Here is a 12,554-nt window from a genome sequence, read left to right as displayed (position 1 = left end):
TTGCCACAAGTCTCATGAAAACAACCACAAATTAGAGCTCTATGGAATTATTATTAGCTACTAAAGTGCAAAGTTAAAATGTAGCTGTACTAATGTATAAATTCTACTGTTGCTATCAACATGTTGTGTCTTATTCCACATTGGCTATGAATATAATATTGATGAAATGAAACCATATGTAACGTAAAATGCTCTGTAATATTAAATATAAAACCAAAGCAGGCGACATACTTGTCCTGGGGTGATAATAATTAGTAGGCATTCAGTTTACTTCTATGAAGGTCTTAAAAAGCCTGTTTGGAAGATAATAGATGTAGTGCTTTGAGAATGTCACAAATTCCATTTACACAATTCCATTTCCATCAGTTCTCTCGAGCTATCCATTACTGAAGGCAGGGATGTCTTTCACCTTTATTATTTATTGATTGTATTTTTTTAACTCACGAGGAGAAGGTGCTTTCTCAGATGAAGAGTTATTGAAGAATAAAATTAGTCAGACTGTCTTGTCAGTATTTCTTTGTGTTCCCTGTAATCCTGTCTGAATGTAGAGTCTTTATGGGCAGTTGACTGCCTTTTATCAGAAACCTTTCAATAAAGAGGGCTTTTTCTACCTTAGCTTTGTCACCTAACATTCAGATAATCTGCTGTACTGAATGCAATTTTTATAAAATAAAAAGTACAAGAAAAGTTTAGAAAAGCAAATATTAAAATAAACACGGGGCTGAGAACATCATCTGTCCCCCAAGATAATGTTTGGAATAGTCTTCAGGGGCTGAGGATGAGAACAGAACAGTAAACACGTGAAAGAGGAAAACAGAGTAGCACAGTGTGCAGTTATGTCAGCACATGCTCATGTCCTAAACTCATGGGGCTGGTAAAACGCAGAGTAGAAACCTAGAGTGCAGGAGAGTATAAGTCATGGGTCCACCTCTGTACTTTGCTGTCTCAGAAACAGCTGTATAATAGAAACTGCCTGACTGTAACAGTTCTGCAGTCTGCTAACATCAGGCCAAAACAGTAGCCATGGATCAGCTTGATGTAAGAGTGTACGTATATTCAAAGGGTTACTCCTAGTGCAAGCTGAACAGTGGAGAGCACAACAGTAGAACATTGCTGACATCTAATTGCAGAACAGGACAAATACAGTAAGTTAGCTACTATGTAAGAGAACCAAAGTACTGAACAGAAAAAACACTACAGAAAGTTACCTAGAGCATAGACAAACGACAGCAACAAATAGCTTGTGAAATTCCTGATACAGAAAATCTGAAAGTTTTACATATATCCTATTATTCAAAAGGAAGAAAGAATAGCAATGACTGTTTTATATCACTGTTGATTACTTACAGATGACGAAGGGGAAAGAAAATGTGGAGTAATGATCTCGTCTTTGTTGACTCACATCTATTGAGATACATAGTATAGTTAGTGATCCTACCTGCTGACTGTCCTTTGCAACAGGCATGACCATCCATCTGCAGGGCTGAAGTTGCACTGAGGTGGTGGTTGTTACCAATGCTATTTGCTGCTGCTCCTTTTTCCTATTTGGGAAGGGGAAGATGTTACCAGATTGCTTGGCACACCAGTCCCTGTGACAATAAAAGTAAACATTGCTAGTGTATAATGATATGACAGCTCTTCTCTGGCATGAAAATAAGCCCTGTGAAACAGATGGAGATGCAAATAATAAGCATTTCTCTGCAGCAGTAGTGAAGCATAGTTATCAGAAACAGACAACCAGCAGAAATGGACTTGAGCTGTGAATGTACTTTCTAAATTACTTTTCAAATTATTGCAATAACTTGCATATTGAGTAACTGCATCAGTAGCTAATCCTTCATTGCCTTTGAGAAGTCATGTGACTTGCTCAGCTACAGAATTCTTTTTAGCAAATTTCTCAGAGCACATGCATGCAGTCTAAGTGCTCTGTTAATAATTTATATTTCCATACACTGTCCACTTATCTTCAGATTCTGGTGTGCAGCATGTCAGCCTTAAAAGTGAATTTGTTTAGGGGATTTATACTGTATTTAGAGTAAAATTGTTGCATCACTATGCTTCCTTAGGTAGCTTGCCTGTGGGGCTTTCTTGATCTTGATTTAAAGAACGAAGTCAAAATTTCTTAGTGACTAAGTATCCTTTATTGGCAGCGCTGGATGCACGGGGGATCCTTCCACCTAAAGTGCATGTCTGAAGTAACTATCTTATATTTATACCATAAAACAGTGACTATTCAATTAACATCTATACATAGTCATTACCTAACCCCACCTACTCTAGCTTTGTATGTTAATTAGCTTATCAGTCCTTTGCCTGCGCAAATTCTTCCAAGAATTGTGGGCAGGGGTCCTCGGGACGTGGGCGGTGGTCTTTGGGAGGAAGGCTGTAGGTCTTCCTCAAGGTGTACTTTTCACCTTTTGCCAGAAAATGCTGAGCTGGCTGAGTTGGCTGGTTTCAATCAGCTCTTGCTATCTGTCTTTCCTCCTTGGGTGTTAAGATGCCTCCAGATAACAGGTTGTCCACAGCCTCACAAGATGTTGGCAGACACACAATACACAGGGGATGGATGCCGACAGCCTCACAAGGTGTCCTAGGATAACAGGATAGCATTACAAGATGTTGACAACACAATACACATTGAGGATGTCATTATTCTATCCTACAGTGAATTCATTCAGTATCATTCCCCCCTTTTCTAGGTACATGCAAATTCCTTTGCATCATATATATCTACTTGCATTCAAACACCAAAGCATGCATCTAAATAATATACAAATATTCCAAATATTATAGAAATGATTAATACAACAAAAATCTGTTTTAACCATTGAAAGTTAGGTAACCAAGAAGTCAACTTGTTCCATATTTCTTCAAATCCCCGAGAAAGATCATCTTTTCTAATCTCATGTAGTACTCTGATTTGTTTCCAAATTTCTTCCAAGTCTAAAGTTATTCTCTGGTCATTGTCTATATATGTGCAACAACTTGCATTTATTATTGTGCACACTCCTCCTTCTTTGCTAAACAACATATCAAGTGCCAGCCTATTTTGTAGAGTTATTTTTGAAATGCTTTTGATTTCCTCTTGTTGTACCCTTATGGCATCAATAGTAAAATTCATGGCAATTTCCATGGTAGCAGAGAGGTTCACTAATGCTTTTTCTAATTCATTTACTCCTAACCATGGTCAAAACCAATGGGCAAAGCTATGAAACCCCGTGGGTTTTTCCACAATAGGGTTGGTCCATCGTTTGAATCTTTTTATATATGATCTAATGAGTCCTTGTGTCAAATTGTAAGTTATAGAGATGTGCGGAAAAACAGGTCTCATGGCACACTCACCTTGCCAACCTAGTGGTAGAACTTCTCGAGCCTTTTCTCCACATAACCGGTACCATCCCGTTCCCATGGGAATGGGCCACCCTTTAGGGGTGGCTTTATTTCTTCTCCTGGTTTGATTTATATTCCAAAGATTTACACCTCCATACTTCCAGTAGGAGGCACAATTAGGGTACCTTCCTATGAAAATCGTTTTCCCACACCTTTTATCAGTCACATTCCCTCCTGTTTCAGGTTCGGTGCTATTCAGGGAGCATCTCTGGACACAAGGAACACCTGTACTAGAGTTTAAAGGACTTTCAATATCTAATGACCAAAACAAATCCTTAATTTTCAGTTGAGTATATTCTGAAATATACCTGTATATTTCTGAAAGCTGTATGTATTTCGGATTCGTCAGCCTTTGCATGCCGGTATAGAAGAGTGCGATCTCCTCCTCGCAATTCATCCCGAATAGTGGAACTCATGGGATATCAAAGGAGAGTGCAAGAGACTGTTCTATAAACAAAAGGAAAATGTTGATCTCCAGCAACGTTACCATGTGACTTGTTATTCGTTTCTGTTCATCTTCCTCACCTTGTGAAGAGAAATACCCAGGACCAGGCACGGACTATCATGGAGGGAACAGATGGAGTTACCACTCCAACATTATTCAGGACTGTGCTGGATTCATGAGTGAAGAAGTCTGTTTTCACATTACATAAGACTTTGCTTGACTGTTATTCTGTTATTCAATTTCTAGTTCATGTTAATAAATTGTTATTTGTTGTTTACTGATTGTCAAATGGTTCATTGAAGTTACTTTGCGTCAAACACATGGTTTCCAAAATAAATCCAAAGGGTTGGGTAATACATATAATAATAACCTACAAAACCAAAACCTAAACCCAACACTTATAACTATGCATTCCACTTAGGTAATAAATGAACTATAAATACTATAGTTTCTTTAAACATTCCTTTTTTTTTTATATATATGCGTCACTATCATGGCTAGACTATAGGGATTTCACTTGCGCGGTCTTTCCAGATTTTTCCAATACATTCTGTGGGGTTTAAAATTGTGCATGCGCATGTTCAAAGGCATACACGATAAAAGATGGCTGCTGAGTGTCCAGATGAAGTCCTGGACCCATTTCCTGAGCTTACCACTCCGGTAAATTTGTTAATGGTAACATTTATGGCACTATGGCCAAATGACAGGTCCTTGCTTTCAATGCAATGTTTTCTCACCATCAGACTACCACGTCACCTGCCAGGGAGGAAAGATCTGGAGTGTGCATTTCCCCCTCTGAACATCCTGTAAGGTGAGTGGTTTTTAAACGTCTAACCTGTACGGTTCATTATAAAGGGGAATCAAAACCTTTTTTTTTTTTTTTTTTCATTGTTTAGGCAGAGGGTGCGTTTTTCTACTGTCACACGTCAAGAACTTATGGCAGAGGTGGAAAAGTATAAAAGACATTACCACATCCTTGTCTGTGCGTTCCTGACGGTTGTTTTCTTTGTTATTCTCTTTGTATTCTTAATCAGCCTACATTGTTATATGAATTGTTAATAGTTAATTATTCCCAGATTCTTGTTTGCTATTAAATTCTTATAGTGTTAACTATATAATCTGTATTGTCGACTGTACATTTTGGCATACTACTCGAATTTGTTTAACACCATTGGGTGAAATCATAGTAGCAAATTGTATGTTAGTTATAACGTGTTGAATTAATCTTATAAAACGTGGAACAGCACATGGCAAAAACAGTAAGGTGGCTAATCCACATAACAAATAAAATAGGATTCGTTTTACCCAGGGGCTCCCGAGAAGCCAGGAAAACAAGTCAGTATTCGTCTTTCCAAGTTCGGACGGGAACATGGGCTAACTTCCCTATCTCTGATGTGATTTGTTTAACTACCTCACCATTGTCATCAATTTTCAAACAACAATTGGAAATATTTAATTTACCACAAACACTTCCTTCTTCGGCTAGCAGGTAATCGAGAGCCATCCTGTGTTGATAAATTGCATTTGGTATTTGAGTTGCTTGGTCTGTTAGTAATAATTTCCAAGACAGCCTGTAGACGAATGATATGATTCAGATTGTAGATAGGTTCTTGAGCACCGCTAATGAGTTCATTAGGATTCCAAGTTGCAGGTCCATAATACTGTATGATACGTTGGGGTGTCCATTCATTTAATAAATATTGGTACCCCCCAATTCTTGGGAGTCTGGAAAAATCAACTTGCCACTGTTGCCCTGGCTAATTTTCAAACACATTTCACATTGCTGAGTCACCTGTTTTATTACAGTATACAAGTTCTGCCCTATCAATTTCTGATTTAGACTTTTATATAAATTATCAGCTCCCCAGTGCATCTCATTATGTTCTGTTACGGCTGTGGTCCATATTGAATTGGATGGTACCACTATACGACCATCCCTCAAATAAGTCCACTTATTTATTTTTTATCATTCATGTCCTGAATTACCTTTAAGTTTTCTTTAGAGTAGTTTGGCTCCTGATCTGTACTTACAGTTTGGATTTTACTGTCTGGTATTAAGGATAATTCCTCCTTTCCTACCTCCTCTGCTACTTGTATGGCTTCATGGTCGGCCAGGCGGTTTCCAATTTCCAAATCAGTGCCTCAATGGGCCATCTTATGTTCTTCCTTCCTGGATGACCCTCTTATAACAGAGGGGGCCATTCCTCACATCGTGGTCTGGCATGGCATATGTTCCCACCGCTCAACGCCTACTGGGTTGCAGGCAGCAGCAGAGCTCAAGATCCTTCTTGGTGGCAAACACCGAGGCCAACCCAGTCTTGCCCTTGATTGTGGTAGGAGGCACTTGACCAACCTTATTCCTTGTACTTTGTTGTCAATGCAGAGTTTCATTTGTCATCCCATAACAAGTCACTGTCACGGTAAAACACACAGATTTACATTAGTAGAACTACTACAGAGTGTATTTTATTTTAGTTTTTATGCAATATTCCCCACAGCCTTGCTGACCAAGGGATATTGTTTTACCTGAACTAGGCAGGCCTCCCGTTTATAATTTTTACTGTAACAGGGAAAGCATTTTTTCCTTACCTGGAATTTATTTCCAGATATACCTGGTTAAAGATTTCTTTTACTTCAGGGAGGTCTTCTTTTCCACTTAAAGATTTTGGTGAATTTGGCATTCTTATTTGTTTTCTTAGTTTGTACTTTAAAGGTTTCAGGATGTTTTCCTGGTGGTCAGCAGTCCCCACAACTCTAACAAATTCTTTTCACTGAAGTTTAACACCAAATAAGTTGGTTTTGTATTCACTAAAAATTCCACCTCCTTTTTCCTAATTCCTAGTTCACCAGAACCCCTTGTTGGTTCTTTAGCTTAGGTCAATCTCACTTCCAGTGTCCACTTTCCCTACAATATGCTCATTCACTTCTGCCTGATACTCATCCTTTGTCTCTGCTTCATCTCCTCTATCAGTTTAGCACGACCCAGCTCTTCTTCTCTTACCTTCTGTACACATCCCCTGTTCCTTCTATCAACTTTTCTACATCACAATTACCTTAGTAACAATCAACTCGAACCTTTATCCAGTCCTATTCACAACCAACTTTCCAACATCTAAATTTCCCCATCAAAGATTCACCTTTATTCTCCTCAGACCCACTGCCTGCCCTAGAGGGGCCGTTACCGGTCCTGTTGTGCTGCAAATGCTGCAGCAATTGGGGTGACATTGTCAGGTCCCTCTGCTCAATCGTCAGCAACAGCAACCCCCTCCTCCTCACCAGCAGAAGGATTGGAGCAGGAGATGCTCTTCCTGCTCTGCAGGTTACACAAGCCTGCCTCTGCAACAGCACTTCTGCTTCAACTCTTTCTTACCCTGAATACAAATCTGCTCCTTGTTGCTTTAAGTCTGTGTTCTTACATATCAGCCTTCGCAGGCAAACAGCAAACACCCTGCCATGCGTCCCGCAGGACTCAGCCGCACCTTCGAGGGGGTACGGGGGTTTGTACAAACTCACCCCAATACTTTAACACTTTCACAGGGTCTTTGACTCTCCCCTCCCCCCCCCCTTCAGATCTTACATACATTAGCACAAGTTTTTATCTTACAACGTGTTTCATTCTGGTTGCTGCACAGAAGGAACCACAACCTGAGCTCTCTTTTTTTTTTTCTTTTTTTTTTTTTCCCCCCACAAATATTTCAACAAGAACATCTTTCTAGTTTAGGTCTCAGGGGATTTTTTTGGTTTTGTTTTTGGGTTTTTTTTGGGTTTTTTGTTTGTTTGTTTGTTTTTCCCTATCCTTTTCTAGAGCCATAATCAAAGATCAGGTGGTGTTAATCCCACACCCCTTCTGTCACACAAACATATCAGCACACATTACTTCATCCCATTTTCCTCTCGCCTCAAGAATAACATTAACTGTAATAGAACATTATAATTCAGTGTCCCATTTAAGGGCCATGTCTCTCGGTCCCCCAACTTATACAGGGGCCACCACTGATTACAGCACTTAACCAAAGTTCTCTTATTCATGCTTCCCCTAGGCTGCCCCCCCATTTCCTTCCAGTGGTTTAAAACACATCCCAACGGACTCTTTCTTACTATTCCGCCACTTTGTTACCTCAATCGCTATCCCAGCCACAGACCACTCTAATTTCACTTACAGCTCTCTCTTATCCCAAGGCATCCAAACCTTACAGTTAGGGCATTCAATTTCTTGTCCCCACCATACATATAATAACTCTTTACACCATATACACTTCATAACATATAGAGGTTCACCTTCACCCCTTGGATGTTCAAGACAATAACCACATACCAACATTTACAATATACTTAATACAAAAATGTTCTCACATTTCCAGCATAAATGAGTATAACAATTATTAATAACCTTATAATTTTAAATTAAAAGGCCACTTTTCTCCACATTCCAGCTTATAAAGCTGCCACCGTTGATTACAATATTTTATCAATGTTTTCTTATTCACGTTCCCACCAGCAGATCCTCCAATATCCTTCCAATGACTTAAAACACATCGTAAAGGACTTTTCCTTAAAATCCCACCACTTTGTTTTCCTCCCATTTTCCACTTCACACTAACAGAATACACTTAACACTTTACAAAATGCAACAAGCAGGTACCTTTCTACAGCAGCATCAAAAAGCCACTATTATTACCAAGAGTATAGCCAAAATCACAATAACGATAATCAAATTCCACATCCAGTATGTCAGAAAACTCTAATAAGCAAGATTGCCAAGAATATAGCCAAAATCACAACAATAACGATAATCCGAGTCAAATTTCCACACCCAATAAGTCAGACAACCGTAGTAGGCGAGACTGTACCAAACGAGCCCTACAGGCGAACTTGCCAGGCTCCAAACGGCAACTGAATGCCAACCAAACGGCAACTGAATGCCAACCAAACGGCAACTGAATGCCAACCAAACGTATAGTTAAGGTGCTAGCCACAAAAGTGTTCATCACCCTGCAGAAGTTTAGCTTTTGACTTACGGGCAGTTCCAAATGACCGGTCTACCAACCAAACAAACCAAAATAAAGAATACCGTCACTTACAGCAATGGGGTCCTTGTCTGCCGCCGCAGTGATCCCTTGAGTCAAGGAGTCCCTCCGGGAAATCCCGGGGGTACCCTAGGGAGTCCTATCCCCAGCGGGTCCTACAGCCCGGCAGAGAGGTGTCCCATCTGGGTTGCCAGATTGATTTAAAGAACGAAGTAAAATATTCTTAGTGACTGAGTATTCTTTATTGGCAGCGCTGGATGCACGGGGGATCCTTCCACCTAACGTGCATCCAGCGCTGCCAATAAAGGACACTTAGTCACCAAGAAATTTTGACTTTGTTCTTTAAATCAATCTATAACAATCTCATTTGGTGTAAATTATTGCAGCCCAGTTGACTGCTGTAAATCAAAGCTACTTTGAAAAAGCCAAAGACATGCCCAAGCTTTTCAGCTTTTTCATGATCATAGTAATGTGCTGCTTCGAATATTTGTATCCTTCCCTATCAAAATAAGGGGTATGATTCAAATATGTTTGTACTGGGGCTTTGGGTTTTTTGGCATAAGTTGACATATGCCATAAATACTCAGTGTCCTCAATACAGATTTTACTATTTTCATAAGCTTTATATGTGCCTTTCTACTGTAAGTTGGGATTCCTTTGTGCTTTGTTTCTAAAACCTTTAGAAAAATCTCTGCCACATCCCTTCAATTAGAATATGAAATGACTTAAAATATTTAATATCCAAATTCTATCTCTTCAGAAGAGCAGATTATGTTTCTGTTGTCATGATCCGTGTAATTATTCTGGATTGCCTTAAAATTTCCTTTATATGTCCATATGTCACTGTTTTTTAACTAATGTTTCTGTCAATGCTTATATTTCTAGGAATATAGTTTTGTTAAATTCCTTTACATCATAGTCATAAAAAGTACTTTCGTCTTTGATCTTTGTTACAACAGTGACAGTTGCCTAAAGTATAAAAACCTGAAATTAAGCAGGACCTTAATCAAGAAACGTTCTCTGAAAGCTGAACTGGATTGTAATGTATGGTGTTGAAGGCACTGACTATTTTTATCCAGATTTGACTAACAGTTTTGTCAGAGATTGCTAGGTGTTGAGACTGCGAAAGCCATAGCCCAGGCAGTTCTCCTCTAATGTAGAACTGTGTGGTTTGCTTAGCTTAATCTACAATTAAGGAGCAATACTAGCTCTGGGGTTAAACTATTCAACTATTCATGTACCAGACCCTGAGTAAGACTCTCTCAGTCCTTCCTGGACTGCTCTTCTGCAAGTGTCTTCTCCGTTGAGATTCTATAAATACTTATCTTTCTAAGTACTGTTTAAACTGCAGTATTCTGTCAGGCAAATCTTTTTTTTTCTTTTTTTTTTTCCCCTCCCCATGTTCTCCATTCTGCTCAAAGTAGATGTGTTAATTATTAATCCATTTCTCAGGCAGTTTCATTATCTTTTCTGGAGAGTTCTAATAAGGCTTGCTGGCCACTCTGACTAGTCATAACATCCTTGTATCTGTCTCCCTTTCTGGTAGATTTTCAGCCTTCATGTCAACCTGCTAAGAGGGAAATAATGCTTGAGTATGAAGATTCATAACTGATTACTATCTTACAGATGCTTGAGATAAGAATTTTTGTAAGCTGCTGAATGCACCTTGCTATACTGCAAATTCATGACACTTTATTCAGCTCTTCCCACTGTGTTGCTCACGCTGCCAGTGTATGTGCAATGACTTGTTATTCAGATTCCTTTGTCCTGTAAGGTGAAACTTTCATTTGAATGCTCACTGAGTTGCACTGTGTCTTCTAACATTGCATTTGAGTTGCTGCATCCTCAACAGATTCTCATTTCTCCCTCTCCGATTACTAACCCCAGCCATTCATGTGATGATGGGCTGTGTTTGTTTTTTCTTTGTACAATGGTTGACTTGTAACTTAAAATATCAGTGTTATCTGTGACAACCAAATCTGTTACTATGTGGCTGATAAACCAGATTATGTCCATTGCCATGTTTGTTCACATGGTGAAGTTTCACAGCAATGGCAAATGCAAGGAAGAGGAAGACTCTGTATGGTAGCAGCAGCAGTTAAAGCATTTGTTCAAGTTTGTGTTCCCATTCAAAACACAATGTCTTGATTTAAAATCCCAACTTTATTAGTTCGGTCTGCATGCCAGAACTTTGTGTGGTGTTCCAAAGCCTCCCTAAATTTATACTGACTAATCCTGTTTCTCCTCTTTCCCTGGCAAATCCAGGTGCTTAACATGCAACTGCATTTATCATCACAGCTACAAAGGAGGACAGTGCTATTACCCCACTTACAAATTAAGAACCTGAGGCACAAGTAAGAACAATTACACACCAGAGGTCACACAGGAAGTCTGTGGGAGATCTGGAAGCTGAACTCCAGTCATTCAAGTCTGATGTTAGAGACTGGAACTTTCCTCTTTGATGGAGGACTGAAAATAATTCATCAGATTTAATACACTTAAAGGAATTTGGTGCTCTTTGATAATTTCTTCTTATTTCCTATGCAAATCTGGGTAATGTATCAAGTTAAAGTCCAGCCTATTTTTCTTTGTTTTATTTTTTCCTTTTGTATTGACAGCTACCTACCAAACTACTAAGTTTATTAGTAGTTTATTACTATTAATTTTCATGTATTGTTGCTTGTAGTGGTAAATGTCAAATATTACGCTATTCTCTTTCAAGTATTTGCCTAGATTATTAACAGAAGTCAAATTACAAACAGGTTTTCCATGAGAAATGTGGGCTAAGCCATCAGCCTTTTTCTTAGAAAATACTCTCATGTTCTTAACAAGGTCACCAGCATTTTGGGACTCCTAGACTTCTAGTGCAAGAGAGTCCATTGTTTACAAGTAGTATAAAGAGATTCATCTGCTGTGAAGCACAATCTACAACACCATGTAAAAAGCAGGCAGGAGGGCCCTCTGTATTGAAAAGATCCTGCAAGGACCATGTAAGTCAGTACTGAAAAGATGCTAGGGTCAGATCCCCAGCTGCATCAAATCACTATATTATGACTCTATAGCAGTCTAGCTATAGAGTAATAATGTAGTCTAGCACTCTATATTACGAGTCTATAGCAGATAAGTAGATGAGTTGTGTTTGGGGTTTTGTTACATCAAAAAAGTCGCTGAATCACCCTCCCTTTAGAGTATCGGGTCTCTTGTATTCAAAAATAGGATGAGTTCTATAAGCTAATTTGTCCTATTTCTTCCCTTACTTAAAATGTAACACATCAATGAACAATTCTGTTGTTGCCATTTACGTGATTGTAATAAGGCAGCCTGTCCCATTGAGGACCAGTTAGGCTGTGAGCAGCTAGCGCTGCACTAGAAACAGGCATGTCTGTCTGTGGCCAATTAAGTATTAAATGGGTGCAGCTGAACATGGGGACAGCGGTACAGCAAGCAGAGCTCCTTGGGTGAAAGAGGAAAAAAAGGAAAAAGGAGACAGAAGCTCCTCTGAGCAGTGAAGGGGGGTGTCTAGGGAAAGTACCCTTTAGGGACAGTGTTCATGTTCCAGGCATGGGGAGAATATATTAGCAAGCAGATGATACTAAGTTTTCAGTCTTTGTAGATGCTTCTGGAATCTTGAGATAAACGGCCTTTGATATTACTACAGCATAATTAGAGGAATTGGGAGAGTAGTGAGAAGC

The 12,554-nt window shown here is 39.2% G+C and overlaps 1 long non-coding RNA gene across 1 annotated transcript in view; it reads left to right on the top strand.

Moving 5' to 3' along the window:
* LOC121094877 overlaps window positions 1-5,132 on the top strand; it is a 42,580-nt gene extending 37,448 nt beyond the window's left edge. Inside the window, exons 3-4 of the long non-coding RNA XR_005829957.1 lie at window positions 3,574-4,646; window positions 4,732-5,132. This is a non-coding gene — a long non-coding RNA (uncharacterized LOC121094877). The remainder of the gene's footprint in view (window positions 1-3,573; window positions 4,647-4,731) is intronic.
* The last annotated feature ends 7,422 nt before the right edge of the window (window positions 5,133-12,554 follow it).

This window comes from Falco naumanni, chromosome 10 (genome assembly GCF_017639655.2).
Source record: "Falco naumanni isolate bFalNau1 chromosome 10, bFalNau1.pat, whole genome shotgun sequence".
Taxonomy (NCBI): Eukaryota; Metazoa; Chordata; class Aves; order Falconiformes; family Falconidae; genus Falco; species Falco naumanni.
This window is presented reverse-complemented; position numbering and strand designations above follow the sequence as displayed.